Raw genomic sequence first — 23,468 nt, forward strand, 5'->3', positions numbered from 1 at the left:
GAACTACCCTGCACCCCAGTTTCCTGGGGGGGCTCTTTCGTCTGCTGATAACTGGCACGCTGCTTGTTTTTTCTCTGTTCCTTCGGGTCACCTGTTTGGGGGGGCCTGCTTGAAGTGTCCATCTCATTTTGTTCCTCTCCTTGCAGTTCCCCTCCCTTTTGGGGGGCGGTCTGGTCTCCTCTCTGCTCGGGACGGACCTCGGGTTATAACGATCTGTGGGGACAAAATGCAAAAAGATGACAAACTCGGCTGCAGTAACGACACCTTTTCCCCAGAGGGCAAGTTTTGTTGTGCTCAGAGCTGCTGCAGTTCCTACAGGTGCTCTCGCCGAACTCTTTGGTGTGACCGTACTTTTGACACTTCTTACAGAATGGAGGCGTCCGTGAAAAATACGACACCTGTGTCACCTAATTTAAAACGTGCTGGCGGCAATAATATCACCCCTGAAGTGCTGGCATCTCTAAAACACATAACAAGGAATCACCATTTTGAGGTCCATACACCGACCTCATTCATATTTTTGCCAAAACATATAACGCTTTTAAAATAGGGGGAAATAAAGGACATCACTTCTTTTAGCTCGGTGAAAAGGCACTACATTTTTACAACAATCATTTTAGTGATGTCCAAATCTGTTCAACAAAATGAACACCGTCCAGTCTCGGGTCATTTTTTACCATGTAAGCCGCCAGCAGATCTTGGAGCACTCCATTCTGTATAAACGTAATGTCATAAATCCTTCTCCTTGGATAGTCCTGTACCGTTGGGATTTCCCCCTTTTGGACGTTGAACATGTCAACCAGTACGGTCTCCACCACGAGCTTCAAGCCGCAGGTCATTGCTTTATCCTCTGATAGGATAATCCGTATCAAGTTTTTTATCCGGGCATAAACCGGTATTTCGCCAGGACTTTCATCCATGGCGAATTTTTGGAAAGTAGTTGGTGACGTAACGTCGAACGCAATTCCCCTTTTCTGCCGAAACCTACACGGGTATAGCGATTGCAACCCGTTCTGGACTAAGCCTCTCTCCCAAATAGCAGCGGGGGGTGAAGTCTTTCACAAGGAAGAACGATACCCCCCCCCCAGGCCGAGAGAGAGGGCACCAGAGAACATCCCAACCAAGACCAAGGCAGTACTGATATGAATAAACAGCACTACTATTAATGAAGTAATTTAACAATTAGGTCATTCGTTATCACACATTACAAAACATGCATTGTATAAAGGCATTGTACAACAGGCAAAATAATGGGATTAAAGGAAAGATACCCTCAGCAAGAAAGAAACAATTACAAAAACAAAAAGCACTTTTCAAATCTAATTTTAGTCACTCCTTTAGGAAGGAGTGCACCGGTCCAGGAGGTACTGCAATTGCAATACCAGGTCAATGCGTGGAGTGGACAAAGCAAGCTCTATTTCCATCTCCCTGTTCTAAAAATCCATTTAATATATGGTCCCCAGATAGGGGACGTATCAGATATTAAACTGATAAGAACAGATTTTTTTGATTGCAAAAGCTTTGACAATCAATCGTCATCATACAAACAGTACTGCGACGCAGCTTAAGCCATGAAGCAGTAAATAATAAATAAGTCGCCAAACATAACATGACAGTATAATAAATAGTACAGGCTAAGCTATGCTATACATCACACCACATGCTACACTAACATTCTTGCATTCACTAAAGCCAAACAACAAAGCATTACAGACAAGTGATGGGGTGGGGGAGTGGGTGCGGAATCACAGGCCCAAAGTTTTATTGAAAGACACCACACAAGAAGGGAGAGTGGGGGGTAAGGGGAGTATCAGTCCTCTTCCTCATCGACGTCCGGGCTGTCCTAGGTGGAATAGTTTCTGAGCAGGCTGTGGATCAGCCTGCAGCAGTCCTGGATGGACACACTCTCTCTCCGCAAAATTAGACGATTCCTGGCAAACCATATAGCGTCCTTAAAACAGTTTATAAGGCGCCAGGCCTCCTGGATTGCTCCATCCGTGTTACTCCCAGGAAATAGTCCATAAAGTACCGAGCGGTACGACAGTCTGTTCCTGGGAACTGAGTCCTTGAGTTCATGTTCCAAGGCTTTCAACAGACCCTGTGCAAAGGGGCACTGCCAGAAAGTGTGCAATGATGTTTCCTCCGTGAAGGGGCACCTGGGGCAGTATCGGGTCTTGTACATGTTGCGGGCATGCATGAATGACCTAAGAGGCAGTCCTCCCTGGAGGGCCATCCATGAAAGGTCCTTGTGCCCATTGGTCAACCTGCCAGATGACACGTTAGTCCAAACAGTCTCCAACGTGTCGGCATGAAGCCCTGGAACAGACTCCGGCAAGTCCTTTTCTCTGATGTTCCTGTGGATCGTCTTAGGTTTCCACAAGTCGGGCTTAAGACCCTCAAGTTGATGCTCCCTCACAAACCGGTCAACATCTCCGTAGAACCAGGGAGCGTGCCAGTTGTAAGGGAAGGAGCTGTCCCACTTGTCCCAGCCAAAACCTCGCCAGAGGGGAAGGAGGAAGTAGCGGGACATGGCCTTGCCCGCAGAGCTGTTTGCTGTCCTTAGTGTCCTACGAACACAGTCACATACAAAAGCGATCCGCAGCAGAGTGGGGATGTTGGGTATACCCTTCCCTCCCTTGCGAGGCTCCTTGTACATAACAGTCCGCTTTACTGTCCATTTTTGAGCCCCAGATGAAGCGAAACACAGTACTGGTAATGGCCCTCGAGACAGTGGCAAGAGGGGGCCATGCCTGTGCAGTGTATTGTAGCACAGGCAAGACTTCATTACGCAGGACCATTGCTTTGCCCTCAATAGTGAGTTGTCCGATTCTTTTGTTGACTTTGGCCAAGTGTTCTTCCCACGACTTTAGGACTGCATCTTCCTTCCCGAACCAGACTCCCAGTATTTTGATTGTCTAGCTTGATGGTAAATGGGAAGGAGGCAGGAGAAGGCAGTTGCCCACAAAGCGAGAGGGGATTCAGGCCTCGCCGCTTTCACCATCTCCCAGTACCTTCTGCAGATGTTGATCGATGCGAAGTTCACGAAGAACATCCCGGTCATGAAGGCCTGGATGCTGATGGTCTCCGGCTCAGCGAAGGCCTGGTCCAGGAGCATCTTCTGGCAGAACACTTCTTCCGTCATGTCCGGCACTCTCCCGTCCACCTCCTTCATCCAGGGCTCCAGGGTTGGAGCAGCCTGGTTCGGCTTCCTGGCGGCCTGTTGGCTTGAGGAGGCTTCAGGAGGAGATGTCCTGGCCTGGGTCTTCTCACCTGGTCCATCAGCCTTCTCCTTCTGGGTGGCAGGGTTGCTGGTTGAGGCCATGGCTTCTTCCAGCTGTTCCTGTCGCTTGGGGAGGATCTTCGATAGCTCTTTCCCGAAGGGGGCGGAGCTATGCAAATGTTCTCCTTGCTGGCCGAGGTTCTTCCACGAAATTTCTTCCGCCGCGGTTCCTCATCGAGCTTCTTCTGTGGCCGAGCTTCTTCGAAGATCCCCTTCAGCAGCGGCTCTTCTCCGAAGGTCTCTGTCGCAGTTCTCCTTCCCGGCAGCGATCTCCCGGAGCTTCATCCCCGATGGCGGCTTCTCCCTTCTGGATCGTCGTCTTCGCTGGTTTTTCTCCGCAGTTCGTCGCCGGCTTCGTCTGGAACGCTCTTGGATCGCTAAGCTAGTGTTACTAGCCCCCAGTGGTTCTCCGAGCTATCTATCCTTACAAGGACTGATAAGAACAGATTTTTTTTTTTTCTTTTAAAGCCCGAGCCGTGCTTTCTATCACCCAAGTGCATAAAATGTGCAGAGGTGCCACACAAAAAGTGCACAAGGATGCGGTCTATCGCAGCCCTTCTCTTAAAAGAGAGAGGCCCCGCATAACCATTCCCCGACCCTCCAAGCCATAGGCCTAGAGGATCGATGATCCCCCCTCGCCGAAGCTTAGGGAGACCCAAACACACTCCTAGGCTTTTACCTGGGCTGCCACCCCAGTGTCCACCTAGGAGCCTGCATCAAAGGTGCACCTCCCCTCCGAAGAAGGGAGGCCGGGTTGCAGGGGAAAACTGAACCAGATGGCCACACATATTCCCCCTAGACCTCAGGAGGGTCCCAAAAGGGCACCGCATCCCAAAATCCTTGTGACAAACGTGACAAACACACAGTGAAAAACAAAATTAAACAAGTGGATGTGCGCTGTGATACAGCCTGGACATCCGCCAGGTATAAAAAATTCCTCATCTCCCAGCCAGAAGGCCGGGAGAAAAAAGGTGTGTGAAAACGGAACCAGATGGCCACACATTTTCACCCTTGACATGGGAAGGGTCCCAAAAGGGCACCGCATCCGAAATCCTGTGACAAACGGGACAAACACAGTGAAAAACAAAATTAAATAAGTGGATGTGTGCTGTGATACAGCCTGGACATCCGCCAGGTATAAAAATTCCTCATCTCCCAGCCAGAAGAAAAAAGGTGTGTGCTCATATAGTGTGAAAGAGAGTGCGTGCAAATGTGCCTTCACTCAGTGGGATCCTACCCCCAGTGTGTAAGGGCACCCCAGGGTCACCAGCCCTGGGGCACATAGCAACTCGGGCTTCCAAACTACCCGATCTCCTGACCTCGATCCGGCGGTCGCCTGGTCACCTACAAATGGTACCTTTAAACCAGATGCGTACACCAGAGCGATGACCGTTGTGGTTCCCTGTCCTCACCTCGGCGTTCTGTCATCCATCTACGATGGCCCATCAACCACCAGCAGAGATGATTACTAACCTCAGCTTGAGCAGGTTTTTTTTTAAACCATTAGGTCTGGTTGTAATGGCCTGAATATCATAACAAAAACAAACTCATCAGGATTACAAGCCATAATCAGGTCATCATGTGGTTCTTATTCATTTATTTATTTTTTTGACAAAATGTGTGCAAGTAAAAGTTAACAGGATAAGTACAATTACAAGTGTATGTTTTTATTTTAAAACTAGGTGTTTCCATTTTTTAAACTTCCAAACACCTTCAGCGTCAAACTTGTCTCCTTTTCGTTTATCCCAAAGATAGCATAAGTACAGTCGGCTTAAAATCAGTTTGACACAGAGTCCTCCAACACTTCACGTTTATATACATAAATGTTTCTGGCGTCCCGTAAGACTTCTTTAACATATAACATGAGCAACCATAACACTCGGCTCTTGTTTTGGTCCGTCAAACCTATTCCAAAAAGGATATAGGCAAATGTGAGGTATTGAACCCCTGTCAGTTCTTTGACTGTTTTTTTAATTGGTCTAAAACCCGTTGCACAAAATCGCAGTTCCAGAAGAGGTGCAGAATGCTTTCCCTACCCCCACATCCCTGTCTTGGGCACATGTCCGTTCTTACGAAATCTCTCTTTTTCTGTACTTCCCTGACTGGTAGGGCCCCTTGCATACTGAGCCACATTACCTGTGTTTGTTTGTTAGTCATACCATCCATAGACAGATTTTTCCATACCTGTTGGGTTTCTACAGATGTCAGGAGATCTATGTTGGTGGTTGTTTCATCCTTTGAACAAGCTGCTAGGACTTACTTTTTATTGCATAGGTCCGTTGTACTTAAATCACACAGTTCATGTTTAATAACAAAAATTTCTATACCTTTATACCAGGATGGACAAAGGCCGCGGGTTGTCACAGGTTACGGCCACACCATCCCATTCTGCACCATAGCCATCCTCCCGAATATCGGATCATGTGGGCTACTTTTGTGTTACCTTTAAACATTCTCAATACAGTAACTATAAGGTTAATAGCTAGGAAAAGGTGAACATCAGGGAAACCCAATCCTCCGTTTTTCTTAGATTTCACTACTGTGCTATGTTTCACTCTTTCCATTTTACAACCTCATAAGAAGAGGAAAATAACTATTAATTTTCCTGAGTTCCATGTAACTGGGTGGCAAAATGTTTGCCACATACAGCAAAATGGGCAAAATTACACATTTGACAATCAACACCTTTCCAGTGTAAGTTAAATCCCTCAATTCCCAGAAATCCAGTTTTCATCCTTTTTTCTCCCTCACCGTTCCCCAGCTCTGATGACCATTCAATCATTCATCAAACTGAAGACGCAGAACTTTTATACTATCAACAATCCTAACCCCCACATCAGACATGTCACATATACCTCCAAAGCATTTGACTTCACATTTGTCCCAATTTATTCTGAATGCCGATGCCCCACAATAGATGTTGGCTAATAGTTTAGCTCTTAACAATTCAGCTTTATTTTCACTCACCACACACACATCATCCATATAACCTAAAACTTTCACACACTGGCCCCCACTCTGAGGTATTTGTACCCCTCCCATAAATTTGTCACACCGTATCATGCAGTATAAAGGTTCCATAGCGCAAATAAAAACTGACGGAAAGCCATGATTAAGGACGCAGACCGCGTCTGAAACGCGTAGGCACCTGCTTATTCATCCCAATGAACCACGGATACCAAAGACACACCGACTATCCACTTTTAATCTCGTTCGTCCAATAAAACTTGGAAGAAGTTTCCATTTTTAAACCGACACCTATGGTCTCAGTGCTGGATCCTTCCCTCTGTTCTTCTTGCAAATAAAAACTAGCGGTGATAGCGGGCAACCTTGTCTGACCCCCGAGAAAACACTAACTATTGCTTAGAAAGCCATTAACTAAAACCTAACTCCCTATTCCTTCATACAGGCTTCTAATGGCCTTAATGAAACTTGTCGGAAATCCCATCCTCTCTATAACCTGAAACAAAAAGGAATGAGAGAGCCTATCAAAGGCTTTCTCAAAATCCAGTGAAAGCACATTTACACTCCTATTTCTTTAAGCGCAATCCCATATCACATCCCTAAGGAGACTAAGGTTCCCTGTAATATACCTCTTAGGCACCCCACATAACTGGTCATCTTGTACCACTTGACCTACCACCCTGCTCATTTGGTTTGCAATGAGTTTTGCATACCCTTTGTAGTCAACGTTGAGTAAAGTAATCAGCCTCCAGTTCCGGAGGTCAGTTTTATCTCCTTTTTTATAGATAAGAACTACAACCCCCTCCTTCATGCTTAAGCTAATTTTACCCTCTTTCCACATATATGTATTTATCTCTAGCACCCCTGGACCCACTATGTCCCAGTAATCAATATAAAATTCTACAGTCAGTCCATCCTTCCCTGGTGTTTTATTTCTAGCCATGTTAGAAAAAGCCGGTCTTACCTCATCTTCTAAGATTTTCTTTTCTAGTGCTGGCAGATCATCTTGTCCAACCTGTCTGGCAGCGCTCCCATCACTTCTTCCTCTAGCCCCACATCTCTCACTTTCTCACTGTACAATGATTCAACCACCTCTTTCATTACGGCACCACTTACATTATTCCCATTCGTATCTGCCATATATGCAAATCGCTGTTTGTTCTTGCGACTATTTTGAAGAAAGAATGTGAGCAAGACTCGTCTTTTTCCAGGCAGTCTAACTTAGCCTGGTATATAATCTGTTTCCCCCTTACCCTTAACAAATCGCTCACCTCCTTTCTGGCCCCACACAATTGTTCATCCACATCCAGACCTTCCTTTCTAAGCCTATGTAAGGTATTCATTCTCGCTTGCGCTCTGGCATACATACCCCTTTTCATAGCAGCTAATCTATACCCATTTTGTTTAAAGAAAAAACCTATTCTACCTTTCACCCAATCCCACCAGTCTAAAATGCATTCAAAGTCAGCTTTCTGTTGTCGCCATCTGTCATACATTTTTTTAAAGTTACCTTTCACAGTTTCATCCTCCAAGATGCTTACATTCAATTTCCACAGTCCTTTCCCATACTTCCTATCATCCAAATTCAAAGCACACATCAAACATTCATGATCTGAGAACAGCACCCTCTCCTGGTGATAAGTTTTCACAGTAAAGTCCCGTGAGACAGAGATAATCCAACCTGGAGTAAATCCCACCCCTGTCAGCATGGTATGTGTCATGTGCAGGCTTGATTTGACTTAATAGCACAACATCCTGTAAATGAAAATCAGACGTCAACTGGACAAACTGCTTTCCCGTTAAATCAATTTGGTCCCCCTGCAGGTGGCAGTTGACATCTCCCACTACTATGCATGGCAAACGCCCTGGAAGGAACAGTTTAAGTTTGTCAAAAAGCACCTTCCTCTCATTTTTGTCTGCAGGAGCATAAATGTTAATAACCCTAAAGGTGACATTTCTATATTTAACATAAGCAATTAAACATCTGCCGCCTTCTACAATCACATAACTGTCTAACAAAATTTGTATTTCTAAATAGAATGCCCACTCCGTAATTTTTGTTGTTGGTGGAAGCGGACCAGAGGGATGGGGACCAAGCTTTTGGGGATGGGGCAAGACCACATTCCTGTAAACAAAAAATATCGCCTGGGCCATTGGTAGGTCTTTTGCGGCCGGCTCCGAATTCTCCACAGCGAAGGAAGTCTCCAGGAAGATGGGTCCGCGGCCTGTACGAACCGCATCCGCATAACTTTGGCTTGCCATGAAGCCCCTTTCAGGCAATTTCTTACCAGATGTTCTCTGGAGCCGCACAGATCACAGGATCGAGGCTGAGAGCAATGTCCTGCGTCGTGGCCCATAGTGCCGCAGTTGTAGCAGCATCGTCCGGTCGGGCAGGCGTCTTGGGTGTGGCCGAACTTGAAGCACTGTCGGCAATATCTCGGCTGTCCTGGGTATACTAGGTATCGGGATTAAAGAGAAGTTCCAGACCCAAGTTACACAGGCATGAGCTCAGTACAGTCAGTACGGTGCCAACCAGGGAAGTAAACTAATATATTCAAGAAATGAAAAGAAAGTCAAGAAAAAAGGGATATAAATATCAAAGGAAAGAAAGATACTAGGTATCCTCGGTTACCACCCAGAGAGAAGGAAGAAGGTGGATGGCTCACTCCTCTGATGCCATCAGAGTCCGGGCGGAAACGCACCCAGAAGCGTAGCTTTCCGTTTGGGATCCCAAAGCAGTTCTTCAGCTTGATTCCTCCTCTTACGCTGGTGCAGTATCTCTGGAGGAAAGCCACCACATGAGACAGCTCCGTGAAAGGGTTGAAGAGGTGCAGGGTCACCGGCTTTTCATCCATCAGGAACAGCGGCAGAAGGGTGAAGTCTCATTTCTGGCTCCGATTTCAGGTCTTTGCAGCGTTCAAAAACACTGAGGCATTTGTTTTGTGTCTCGAAAGAGACATCATAAAGCCCTTGAGAGGTATTATCCTGCAAGCAGTAGATCTCCTGTGCTTTCAAGTTCAGCATCCTGAAAAGGACGTTCTGAACAAAAGTGGCAAGCTCATATCTTCTAGTAGTAGTAAAAAGAAAATAAGTCGGCACTGCTGCAATGAATAGTCCTCCGGATGTTTGGCAGCTCACTGCCAAGGTAGCATACACACTGTTCCGTTGTGTGTCAAGGGAGGTGCTGGCTCAGCAAGGAAAGTTCATTTGTAACACAATGAATCAAGAAGGAAATAGATCAAGATTAAATTATAGCAGCCTACCCCATCTTGAGTTTCCATACCTCTTCCGCTTTATCTTCTCCAATTCTCATCTTGTCGCATAAATAAACAGTAAAAAGTCTGGATAAAAAGATTCTGCTGCATTGCTCAGGGGAAAGAGACATTTTTAAAAAAATCAACAAATTCCTTACATCCCATAGCATTTCTTTAAAAATACTAAAAACAATCCAGCATGTTCTAAAATCCATCTGCGTATTAAAATCTTGACCGACTAAAATCACTTCAAAAGTAAAACTACTAAAACCTGTAAGTGCCTTAAAAATCTTTTCCGGTATTCCAAAAACACTCCTAGCAAAAGGGCAGGTCCAAGAAATGTGCTGTATAGTCTCTATGCCTCCACAACTTTCTCTTGGGCAGACGTCACTCACTACTATTCCTCTACCATTTAAAAAAGATCTAGTTGGGAGGCAACCATGCAGAGACAGCCATGCCACATCCGTTTGCCTATTTGACAAACCAAAAAATGTATAACACTGCCAAACTTTATCTGCTTGTGCCGAATTGCAGAACGGAACATCACATCCAATTTCGTTCCTTTTAACATATCCTTTTATTTTCTTTTTCTCCGGTTCACCTAGGGAGCTCAAACCGTACTGATAAAAGGATCTAAGGATCACATAAAAACAGGGAACAATCAGTGATACTGGTCTCCTCAAATCCTTTTCACACCAGCCCCACTTGATAAAAAGCCATTCTGCTAAAAACCGACATCTGCAGTCCTGGAAAAGCACCTTACAGTTCTAAAAATGGTTAAAAAATAATGCATCTTATAAAACAAATTAATATCGGGAAAGTCATATCCACCTAGTCTCGTATTCTTTGTTACCACAGTCCTCCTTATTTTCTCAATTTTTGATCCCCAGAAAAAAAACGAATATTTCCTTTTAACTCTCCTTGTCCATAAATTTCCAGGCGGAAAGATGACTGCCATATACAATAATAGTGGTAGAACAAAGGCCTTGATAATTAAAATTTTCACTTTCAAAGATACATTTCTCAATTTCCAGAAACCTAGTTTTTTTTCCAATTTTTCTTCCACTTTTTCATAACTTTTCTTCCCTTTCAAATTTTCTTCAAAGATGACGCCCAACACCTTCACTTCGTTAACTTTTTTAACCCCATCCACCACCACATCCTCCTTCCTTCCATAATTACACAGTTGACACTTGGCCCAATTTACCAACATCCCGGTCACACAACAAAAAATCTGGACGTGCAAATTCACTCTGTTAATATCTGCTTGGGAATTGCATACAAAAACTACATCGTCCATGTATCCCAGTGATTTTACACGTTTCCCATTGCTCCCAGGCACATGAATACCATCCAATCTTTTATATTTTTGCACGTTTTTCAATAGAGCCTCAATAGCACAGATAAATAAAATCAGTGACAGCGGGCACCCCTGTCTCAAACCAGACAAAATTATAAAAACTGGACCCACATGTCCATTAACCAACACCTGGCTATTTGCCCCCTTATAGAGGCCCTTAATTATTTTCAGCAAACTATCTGGGGTACCTAGATGTGCCAATGCAGTAAATAAAAACCGGTGTGAGATTTTATCATAAGCTTTTTCAAAGTCTATTGCTTGCCTTCAATCAATAAATAAGCGTCAATAAAATTCATACAATAAATGTCTATTAAAAGCAATAAATGATCATATATCCTCCTCCCTGGCACTGCACATGTTTGGTACTCATCTACCATTTTGCCAATCACCACAGATATTCAGTTAACGATGATCTTCGCTACCATTTTGTAGTCTACATTCAGCAACAATATCGGGCGCCAGTTTTTAATCTCCCTTTCATCATCTTTCTTATAGATAAGAGTAATCACTCCCTTCTTCATAGACTCCGATAAAATCCCAGTATTAAAAACATAACTCACCACCCGACATACTTCGCTACCAATAAAATGCCAACAAGCAGAATGAAATTCTGCAGGGAGGCCATCGCTGCCTGGAGTTTTCCCTTTTGCCACCCCTTCTACTGCTCGTCTAATCTCATCGTCCTGTACATCCTCCTTCAAAATTTCAGCCTCTTTTGGAATATTATTTTCGTAAATATTATAATAGGCATGAATTTCAGCATTACTCGCTTTGCTTTCATTATTAAAAAGTGCTTCATAAAACCCACTAATACTCTCCACCATCTCATCACCAGTTACTTCCCCAGTGTTTGTTAATACAGACTTAAAACAACCTTTGGATTTAAAACACTTCTTAAAAAAAAACCGGGAACATTGCTCGTTTTCCTCGAGATGCTGTACCTTTGCATGGTAAACAATATTTTTCCCTTTTTCCATTAAATTCTCCTTCATTTCTCTCTTAACCTCCTTAATTTCTTCATCAACATCAATCCCCACCTGCTGAAATTTATACAAAGCCGCCAATTTTAAAACAAGTACAGCATCTCTCTTTCCTTTTTGAGCCTTTTTAAAACCAACAGACTTAAAATATTTAATAAATTTCACTTTTGCCCAGTCCCACCATAAAAGTACATTACTAAAAGCCTGTTGTCTGCGCACACAGAAAAAAAACAACTTTTTAAAATCTATTACATCATCTTCTTTGAGCAAGTTCACATTTAGCTTCCACAGACCTTTACCAAATACTGTAGACTCCGTAATACTTATTTCAGCACAAAAATTTTATGATCTGAAAAAGGTGTCATCACTTAGGTACACTGGGTCGCCTTAACCCCTTCAGATACAAAAACATAATCCAAACGGGATCTACAGCGCCCACTATCGGCTATATACGTAAATTTCTCATCTGTGTTCACCATCAGACCCACATCCGTATAACGCAAATCCTGCACAATTTGGTTTAGTATATTGGTGGCAATATCAATCTTAACGTCTGTGGAGCCTTCCCTAACATTTACAAAATGAATGCAATTAAAATCTCCAGTCACAACCGTAAAATCCCTACCCGGCATAAAAAACGTAAGAGACTCTAAAAACGATACTCGTGCTTGCTTTTTAGCTGGGGCATATACATTGAAAACACGAATTCTCTGACCTAAAATCTCCAAGTTTAAAATCATAAAATGCCCAGGTAAAACGATAATACAGTCTAAAACGTTAATATTGCCATTCTTAATTAAAATTCCAATACCTTCATTCTTATTTTCAGTGCGAGGGGACCAAAACGATTGTCCCCTCTTCCACTCACTCTCATGTGGGGATGACTTTATTGCACACTCCTGTAAACAAATTGTCTGCCTTTGTTTTCCAAATAATCAAAAACAGCCGCCCGTCTGACTGCAGAACCAATACTCCTCACATTTAAGGTGGCCACTATAACACTCATTACAAAAATTAATCTTATGGGCAAAAACTTCTCCATTACTATTCAATGTTTTTCGTACCCATCTACCATCCTACATAAAAACTCTGCCACATCAGGCGACTCTGGAGTAGAATCCCTGTCATCATGTTGCCCAGGTAATCCAGGCAGGATCATCCTGCTCACCTGACCATCTACTTTTTTTTTTTAACTTATAGAGGTAGGTTCATCCACCTCAATGGAATCCTCATCCTCACTTCTTCTTACACGCTGTCCAGGAGTAATCTCATTATCACTCCCACCAACTTGGAACTCCATCTCACCTTCCCCCACCACATGGTCCGGGCACTCAAAACGGTCATCCTCACTTAGGGAGAGCCCCACAGTGCTTATATCAAACAGGGATTCAAAATCTACCTCTGAGTTTTTTAGCAACACTTGTAAAGGGTTTATGCAAAACACCATCATCTTTCCCAGCAGCCTCCATCTCTCCTCCCATTTTCTTACCTTCCTGACTGAGACCTGTAGTACTAATAATAACTTTTTTCCCTCCTTTCTTTTGGAGCGCTCACCCCAACATCCCTTTTTTCCTTATACTTTGCAGCACTACTCCCTCCTCCTTGTCCTATACTTACTCACTATCCCCAGTCCTGGCAGCACCTCCACAATTCCTACCTCCAGCAGCATCAGCATATGACCTTGGTTTATTACCCTCCTTACAAAGCAAGCATTTTTTGGCCAAATGGTCAGCACCTCCACAAATGTCACATGTCTTTTTAACCTGGCAATCTTTAAACACGTTTTGCTGACCCACAGTGCCTACAGCACACACCAGTTTCAGGGCAATTCTCCTGCACATGCCCATATGTTTTGCATTACCTACAAAAACAGATTTGTCCTTCATAAAAGCAAAACCCTCTCTCCCCTCCTATAGAAAATTAAGATGGTATACACCTTATCCCATTCAAAGCGCTTACATCCAGAGTGAGCCTGACCAGATATTTCCTCTTGCTGTTCAGGTATCCATGTCTATTCCTACAGCGTTCAACAAAAATCCCCTCATCACAGTATCTTTTCAAAAAAGCAGATACGACTTGATCCGAAAATTTGGCGTTATACATATGTACGATCACAGTTGTTCTTTTCTTCATAAATAATGGGTCAATAGATACTTTCCTGATCGTGTCCTTCTTCCCTTCTTCCTTCATCATCATCAAGTCCATATACACTCGCTGGCATAAACTTGCAGAAGAAAGAGTAACATCATAAATCCCCTGCTTTTGAAAATCTTGTAACCCCAATACATCTTTTACCTGTAGGTACTCCAGTTTCTTCAAAACATCCAAAACGATGTTGTCCAATCCCATGTCCTTTCGGGAGGTGAATAAAGGCCGGAGAGGAAGCTAGACAGGATTTACTTCTTTTGCTTGCACCACAATGAAGTGCAGAAAGCGGAGGAATCTACATAAAAACGCATTCCTGGCAACGCCAAAATGCCCTCCTGCCGTTCAGACAAGCGCTAGCAGCAGCAAGTGCATGCCCAAAGCCACCCCTTCTCCCTTCACGCCTTCGATCACCTGCAATACAGTGCCTGCTGACCAACACTGCCTGGGCCCAGGCTTGTCTGTCTGAGGTCCCATTATGATATCATAAGGCTTGCTCTCACTGCTGTGGGCCCCACTATGACACGCACAAAGTTCCGTCAGAACCTTATATTAGATGTTGCTGCTCAGTCAGTCACTCAGTGTTGCCTTGGAGGGCAACACAGCAACATGTGCCCATGTTGCCTGCACAGCTAGCTGCCTCCAGGAGGCCACAAGAGGGAGACAGGGGACTGCTAAATGGCAAATAGGCATCATCCCCAAACTTTACTGACACCTTCTTCTCCTTCCTCCTCCTACAACCTCCATCCTTGCACAGTTTGTTATTCTTCCAGGTAACATAGTAACAAATCCAAATTGCTGATATCTTTGTAGGCGAGGGAGGGTTTGTTGCAACTTCAAATCTTACTACTTTCAAATGTAGGGAGGAGAGCTCATTCCATCACATCCATCTAGTGCACACAGGTCCATTGTGGCGGGTGCAATGGCTGCTTGCTGTTCCTATACTCAACTCCACTATTTCACTATTCCACTACTTGACTGAGTGACTGGCTTGCTCAGGTGCAGCTCTTGAACTTACCTAGGAGGAGGGAGAGAGGAAAAGGAAGGTGAATGAGCTGTTCCAAATTGAAATGCAGGAAACACAGAAACAGACACCACACCCAACACAAGAGGTGGCAATCTATTCATCAAGTCATTTAATAAATTAGGTCATTATCACATATTACAAAACATGCTTTGTATCAAGGCATTGTACAACAGGCTTTAAAATAATGGAATTAATCTGGCAAAAGCAAAAAGCACTTTTCACATCTGATTTTAGTCACTGGTTTAGGAAAGGGTGCACCGGTCCTGGAGATACTGCAATACCAGGTCAATGCGTGGAATGGACAGAGCAAGCTCTATTTCCATCTCCCTATTCTAAAAATCCATTTAATATATGGTCCCCAGATAGGGGACGTATCAGATATTAAACAGATTTTTTTTTTCAGTTGGCTACCCCCTCGCGGGGGTGTCAATGATTTATTGATAAAAAATTAAATTTTACAATAAATTACATTACAATTACATGATAATTTTCACATTGTAACAATAGTAAAATCAAATTACATTAAAATTTATAGGGGGACATGGTGGCAAATCTTTATTTATTGGAGTTCCAGTCAGTCACAAACCATCTATTTAGAAGGGTTGCATTTGCTTTCCTGTCAATTAAATAATATAAATACATTTCACTAAAACATAGACCTAAAACATCATCTGTTGTTAAAACGTCGTGTTTAAAAAGGATGCTCCTGGCCTTCCAAAGAGCTTCTTTGGCGCAATTCATTGTCTTTCATGCTATTGTCTTCTGATTCGCGGTAGGGCATCCAAATTGTCCATATAAAATATCCTCATAACATAAGTCCTTCAGGTCTGCCATCTTTTCCATAAGAGGGAATATTATTTTCCAAAAATGTTGCGCTAAATAACATGTCCAAAGTATATGATGCACCGTCTCCTCAGCCTGGCAGCCTTCCCTCGGGCAGATGGCAGACCTCGCGAATCTTCTTCTGTATTGGAATGCCCGGCATGGAAGACATTGATGAATGCAGCTCCAGGCCAGGTCCTTCTGTGTATTAGAGATAAAATATATTAGACATTTTCCAGATAAAACCACAGCGTTTCTCATTAAAATTGTCTATTGTGCTGACCGTATCATCTCTTTTTAGGTCTATTATGAGCTTCTTACTGTTTTGAAGATCATTAATATTTTTCCCTTTTAAATTAAATAAAGCCACTATTTTTTCTAAAATTACGTATTGTGGGGGTAAATGAAAAGCATAAGGTGAGGTTAAAATAATCTGGAGACTTCCGGTTCCGGCCCCGGCATGTAGAGATGCACGCCTGAGAGCGCTCCTGCCTCCGTTCCACATATCTCCCTGACAGATCGTACTTACAGTCTCTGGGGAAGCAGAGATCACCCAGCCATCTTCCGGGCGCAGTACCCGATCGACCGGTGAGTGCATGGACAGATTTGTCTCAGTAATGGGGAAATCCAAGACGCAAAGCAAATCAGGCCGCGTGGCTGAACAACCGCCCAATATGGCGGACGGGCCTGACCCGCCTGGTGTCTTGCCTGAACACTCGGATCTCAGCTCCTCACAAGTACGGGGCACAGGCGACACATCCTGTGTCATTGATTACAAACAACTGGCGATACAGGTGGCACAATTAATTACCCCGGATTTGCAGGAATCCCTATCTAAAACGATAGAAACCTCATTATTACACCTGCATACCTCAGTGACACAGCACGAGGAACGACTAGATACGCTGGAAACGGCGATTCAGACTATGGATTCTGGACTTGTGGAGGTACAACAACTCGTACGAGATACCCGGTTGGAAAACAAGAAATTGTGGGAGCGGGTAGAAGATCTAGAGAACCGCTCTCGGCGGAATAATCTGCGCATCGTCGGCTTACCAGAATCGGTGCCAGCTAAAGATCTGAGACGTCTATGTGAGCTGGATCTGCCGGCAGCTTTGGGCATACACCATCCATGCAGGGTGGAAAGAGCACATAGAATTGGAGCTGATCTGCGTGCGGCAAAGTCGGATAACCGCAGCGATGTGAATACAGTGAGAGATCGCCCGAGGCAAGTAATTGTAAAGTACCTAGATTACTCTGACAAGATGTCTGTGCTCAAATCCTTCAAGAACAGGAAAGATGGACTAGATTACAAAGGCCATCGTATCCTTATCTTTGGAGACTTCTCGGCGGAGGTTACTAAGAAAAGGCGAGCATTCTCTCAAATTTGCTCAGATCTGTACAAACGCCAGATGAAATTCGCTTTATTGTACCCCGCGGTTCTAAAAGTTTTTCAATCGGATGGATCATTCGAATCGTTCCAGTCTCCGGAAGAGGCCCTTGCAAGCTTGAAGCCCTCAACTTCGAAGGATTCCCCTACGCCCCCTCTTCGGTCAGCCCCTGGATTTCTGAGGCAGAGTATAGAAGACAGTCGGGATATTACTGCAATTCCTCCATCTTCTCCGAAGCCTCAGCGGGTGGGGCGTCTGGTTTCAGTTGATACCTGACAAGATTTCGATGGCAAAAACGGACGGACAGAGTCGTTCTTTATTCACCGATGAGTTCCTGCTTTGAGTCGGCTTTTATATTACCTACCAGATCAAGTGAGAATGGCCTAGATGGCAGGTCTTCACTTCCTCTGAGCCTTGCCGATATGGAAGATGTGGTATGGACGTACTAACTGTTTCATGTTGTTCTTTATTCAGCTACCCCAGTTGATTCTACTTAGGTAGGGGGCAACGGAAGGCTACTGAATGTAATTGTTCTATGATACATAACCTAGTTGCTTTTTTGGTAATGTATTTCTGCGTGTCGGAAATAAGCGAAGTCTTATTGCACCAATGGGTGGGGGATAAGGTATTAATCCACACCTTCAGTACGGGGATTGTTTTATTGTTTCTAGTTAAACGGTTGATCAGGCAGTTTATGTTGTGGGAATCCATGCTCAGGGGCATCTATATCCGTACCGTATATTTAATTGCTCTTATATGAGAATTATATCCTGGAATGTCAAAGGACTAAGGTCTCCACATAAACGAATGATGGTACTGCGTCACCTGAAGCGTTTGCGTGCAGACATAGCGCTCTTTCAAGAAACGCACTTGGCAGAGGCAGATTTCTTTAGGATGAAAAGATTATGGGTAGGCCAAGTGTTCGGATCCTCGGCTGTCGATTCGAAAGCTGGAGTTCTTGTTCTTGTACACCAAAAGTTTTCCTCAACAGTGACACAGGTGTCCAGAGACTCGGCAGTTTGCTGGATAAATGTGCTACTTACTGGCTCCACAGAACGAATCAGTCTGTACAATGTTTATGGCCCAAATACGCGTAGCTCATCCTTTTTTCATAATTTAAGCACTACAATTGGAGCAGATCGACACCCGCATAAAATTTTAGGAGGTGACCTAAATGTCGTTTTACACCCGAGCGAAGATAGGACCACCGCAGTTCAGGGCGGGAGGGCCCCCTTGATCACAAGTGAAACAATATTAAAAAAATTCCTTACAGCCACCGATTTGACGGATATCTGGAGACTTCATAACCCAGACGGTAGGGAATATTCCCATTATTCACATCCACATCAATCCTGGTCTCGCATCGACTATATGTTAGCATCTCCGCTTTTACTGCAACGAATGCGAGGGTGTGCAATTGAGAAGATGCTTATCTCGGATCATTCCCCTGTAGTATTGGAAGTACATGATTGCTTCCCCCATGGTACTGATTACTTATGGAGATTTCCGTCAAATCTGGCTACGGAGGAATCCTTCCAAGTCAAACTTAAAGGATGGTGGCAGGAGTTTGAATTGACAAATGGAGCCCATGCAGATAGCACTCAGCTTTATTGGGATACAGCAAAGGTAGTCATGCGGGGCCACATTATGGCATATGTCGCTAATTTTAAGAAAGTTACTAAGCAAAAAATTTAGACTTACAGTGCAACTCTCAGGGCATCTTACACTCTTTTCCAGAATTCGCCTTCTCCGGTTAATAGAGAATCCTGGAAAAAAGCCAAAAACGACTACGAGCTATGGTTAGATAAGGGTGAGAAATTGAAGCGCTCGGCCTTAGAGGCGAAATTGTTTCGATTTGGCAATAAGGCAGGCAGTCTCCTGGCTAGGCTCTCAAAAGGTCCATGGGCACACTCTGTTATCGCTAGGTTGAAGGATCAATTGGGCCAGATGCAGAATCACCCCAAACAGATTAACTCCATCTTGATGGACTTTTACGCCAATTTATACGCTAGTCCCAGAGCACACCTGGGGTGACTCCTCTTTCTTTAGACTCCCTAAACTTGCCTGTCCTTACCGAGGAAGAGAAAGTCTTGTTAGATTCCCCAATTACGGAAGATGAGCTCAAATCTGCTATCAATTCCTTGAAACTCAATACTGGGGAATATTTCAAAGCTCTGAGGGATCAAATGGCTCCATGCTTGCTAAAACTATATAATGGTTACCTGTCCGGGCAGCCGATTCCACCAGCCTCTAATGTCGCATATATAAAGATTTTACCGAAACAGGATAAGGATCCTGCTCTAGCATCTTCATACCGACCAATCTCGTTAATTAATTTGGACCTGAAGTTGATGTCTAAAATAATGGCAGATAGACTTGCCTTCATTCTCCCCAGCTTAATTTCTCCTAGCCAGGTGGGCTTCGTTAAGGGCCGCTCAGCAGTGTCAAACATACGGAGGATTTTGAGCGTTCTAGATGACGTAAGTCTTAATAATTCTGCTCATCCATCCCCAGCGATCCTTACCGTGACTGCCGAAAAAGCTTTTGATATGGTGGACTGGGGATGGTTGGGTAGGACTCTAGATTCCATGCATATAGTGGGCCCTTTTCGCACATACTTGACCGCACTTTACACAGAACCGTCAGCACGGGTATACACTCTTCTTTTTAACATAGCCCTTGAACCTTTTATTAGGACATTGGAGGCTGATGGGGATATTCATGGTATAACGGTAGGCTCGACAGTAATTAAGGCGTCATATTTTGCAGATGATGTTTTGGTCTTTTTATCAGACCCGCTTAGGGATCTTCCTCGGGTTTTTGACCTGCTGAGGGCTTTCGAGGCCTCCTCCGGGTTTAAGGTGAATGTGGCGAAGTGTGAAATCCTAGATTTGTCTCGGACACGGGCCTCATCTAACTGGTCCACTTTAAACATCCCGGTGACCATTGCCAAAAGTTCAATTAAATATCTGGGAATCCATATAGGCCGTACCCCAGACTCCATATATACTCTCAACTACCCTCCCCTGTTGTCTAAATTGGTTAATGAATTAACGAGGTGGCGCAGCTTGCAATTATCTTTTATGGGAAAATGTCATTTACTTAAGATGATTATCTTTCCCAGATTACTGTACCCGATGCAGACCATACCCCTTCTCCTTAAACACACTGATATTTTGAAACTTAATGCTGCCTTTACTTCCTTTATTTGGTCTCAAAAACGACCAAGGATAGCGCTGAGGAAGCTTATGTTACCCAAAGACCTGGGAGGCCTTAATTTCCCTGACGTCCGTAGGTACAATTTAGCATGCCTGGCTCGTCACGGGATAGACTGGTTGCAGCGATCTAACTTCTATTCCAACTATTCCCTAGAGGCAGGAGTGGTGTACCCGCTGCAGTTGTCATCATTATTGCACACTGCTTTTGGTATGCTTCCTGACAATGTGAGACAACGCATATTATTACGAGATACTATAATGGCATGGAAGTCCCTTAGGTCTTCATTTGGGCTCCCTCAGCGTCTATCTCCACACATGAATTTATGGGGACACCCGGGTTTCGCACAGGGGAGAGAAAACTCTGATTTTCGGCATTGGCGTGCTTTGGGCATCACAACACTGAGGCATATTCTGCACCCTTCTGAAAATCGTGTAAGGAGCTTTCAGGAATTGGTAGATACATTTAATGTCCCTTTGCATCATCAGTTGGCTTACTGTCAGCTACGCTCTTTTATACACTCCCTAAGTCGAGATGTGACACAGGCGTGTTTGGAAAACCCTATTGATTCTATGATTGAGTCTCCTCCATCTAAAACCTCCTTATCGCTTCTTTATAAAACATTTCGGGATCAACAGGGGAGGTCTACGGCAGCACTTTTGTTTAAAGCATGGAACAGAGAGTTCCCGGTCTCAGAATTATCTCAACAAATTCTGGAAGGGTGGTTAAAAGTGAGAAAAGCGGTAGTAAATGAGCAATTGCGTGAGACACATTTTAAGTTTCTACATCGCGCTATTTATGGTTTCAATATACCCCCACACCCAAATGCGCCAGATAGATTGGAGGCTTGCCCAAGATGTGCCACTCCCAAAACTGATCTTCTCCATGGATTGTGGAAGTGTCCCAAACTCGTTCCGTATTGGACCAAGAGTGCAATTTATAAAGGATACTTGGGAAATCTCACTTACCCTGGACCCACTATCTCTGCTGTTCCATGTTTTTCCCGATCTTCCTAGTGTGCCGCAAGCCCTACATGTATATTTGCTGATTGCTAAAAGATGCTTATTGGCTCGATGGCTTACGCCCCTTATTCCTTCACTTACAGACCTAATGTACCAGATGAAGAAGGGTATACATATGGATAAGTTAGATATAGAGCGTACACCGGAAGCCAAAGCTTCCAAGTTCTTCCAGAAATGGAAGATCTTTATCTGCAAGCATTATCAACAGAGCGAGATTGTGGAATTGATAGCACCATTTCATTACACGTCCTGTTATTTGACAAGAGCGGTTGCGGGGACGTTAGGTAGCCTGGGGCCTCAGTGAAGGTCTATTGCAAGGAGAGGGGGTACATGAAGCTTGAACATGTAGATATATTTGATCTGATGTCCTTTCTTCGTACATTGGTTTCTATTGGAGATTAATTGAAAACTGATGGGCCCCTGAGCTATGGTGGGGGGGGGGTGGGTTAAGTTTGATTGTTTAGTTACTGTGATCTAATGTTATTTGCAACAACAAGTACCTCAATGTACATCTGTGATACTGTGAATGTTGTAGAATACTGTATTCTTTGTCATATCTACTGCAATATGTTGCTGTTAGTGTACATCTCCTTTTATCATGGATCAATTTTGATATGTAATATCTGAGTTTCTTTTTTTGTAATAATGTTATAAAACTCAATAAAATTTGTTTACAAAAAAAAATAATCTGGAACCACCCACACCTTCGCATAAAAAACCCTGTATTAAAACGTAAATAAAATGACCAATAGTGCTCTTTAAAAAGGGAATTAAAACAGAAGCTAAAAAATTTTAGTAAAAGAAACCTATTAAAATCTGGAAAGTCCTTGCCACCCTTTGGATTGGACTTCATCACAATTCCTCTTTTTAATTTCTCCATTCTGGAACTCCAAAAGAAAGTAAAACAAGCTTTGGTTATTCTTCTTAGTAAAACCGTGGGAGGAGGGAAAACCATACTCAGATATAAAAGCAGGGGTAAAATGACCATTTTAATAATTAAAATGTTTCCCTCCATCGTAAGCTTCCTCATATTCCACATACATATCATCTTGTTTACTTTCTGCGCCACCATGTCCCAACTGTTAAAACCATTGTCGTACTCACTGAAGGGAGACCCCTAAAATTTTAATATTAATCGACACAGGAACTGGTATGTCACTAAAAACCATACTTCCAATGCTTAAAATACTACTCTTGCTAAAGTTTATCTTAAAACCGGAAGCACAGCAATAAAACTCTATTTGCTTGAGGGCTTCCTGAAGCGACCGGGTTTCCCTGCATAAAACCGCTACATCATCCATGTACCCCACTGCGTTAGCCTCTATGCCGCGTATTTGTTTGTCTCGGCGAATTGCGCATAATAGAGGCTCTAACGCACATATAAAAAGCAGTGGGGACAAGGGACACCCCTGCTTCACCCCAGAGTTTAAAAATACGTCCTGTGTCTTAAAACCATTTACTAAAATCTTGTTGGTACAATTCTTATAAAAGGCTTTGATGGATAATAAAAATCCTGCAGGTATACCCATACGCTCTAAAACCTTAAAAAGATAAAAGTGAGAGACACGGTCATAATTCACTGTATTAGACGATACATATAATTTGTGCTCCCACAATATAGGAAAATTAGTAGATTCACTGAAGTGATATATGAGTAAAATATAATATTTATTTCATAACTCTCTAAAAACAGGGGTACAATCACCACTGTGAAAAGCCCCACCGTGTGTATTAAAAACATATTAAACAATAAATACCAAGTCCTGATTCAATTGTGAACCCTCTATGACTAAGTATATTATAAAAGATATCAATCTGGAATCAGCATTGGAACATGGGTATAACAGTGGTTTTGACCCTAAAACACACTGGAGCCCGCGATAACCGCATCGGAAACTCCTAATGCTAAGGTATACAACAATGCCACTGTCCCCTATGCTAAGATTTCTTCATTCAACCCGACCTTACGCGTTTCTATACTTATCATCAGGGGTCTGTAGCTTGGTC

General features: G+C 43.5%; 1 non-coding gene and 1 pseudogene across 1 annotated transcript; both read right to left on the reverse strand.

The window, feature by feature from the left end:
* Positions 1 to 1,342: 1,342 nt before the first annotated feature.
* Positions 1,343 to 1,523, reverse strand: LOC142654350 (U2 spliceosomal RNA; annotated as a pseudogene).
* A 13,734-nt stretch (positions 1,524 to 15,257) lies between these two features.
* Positions 15,258 to 15,444, reverse strand: LOC142654465 (U2 spliceosomal RNA). The gene has a single exon (XR_012849062.1). It is a non-coding gene; the product is annotated as a U2 spliceosomal RNA (small nuclear RNA).
* Positions 15,445 to 23,468: the final 8,024 nt, after the last annotated feature.

Source organism: Rhinoderma darwinii, chromosome 5 (genome assembly GCF_050947455.1).
Source record: "Rhinoderma darwinii isolate aRhiDar2 chromosome 5, aRhiDar2.hap1, whole genome shotgun sequence".
In the NCBI taxonomy this organism is placed as follows: domain Eukaryota; kingdom Metazoa; phylum Chordata; class Amphibia; order Anura; family Rhinodermatidae; genus Rhinoderma; species Rhinoderma darwinii.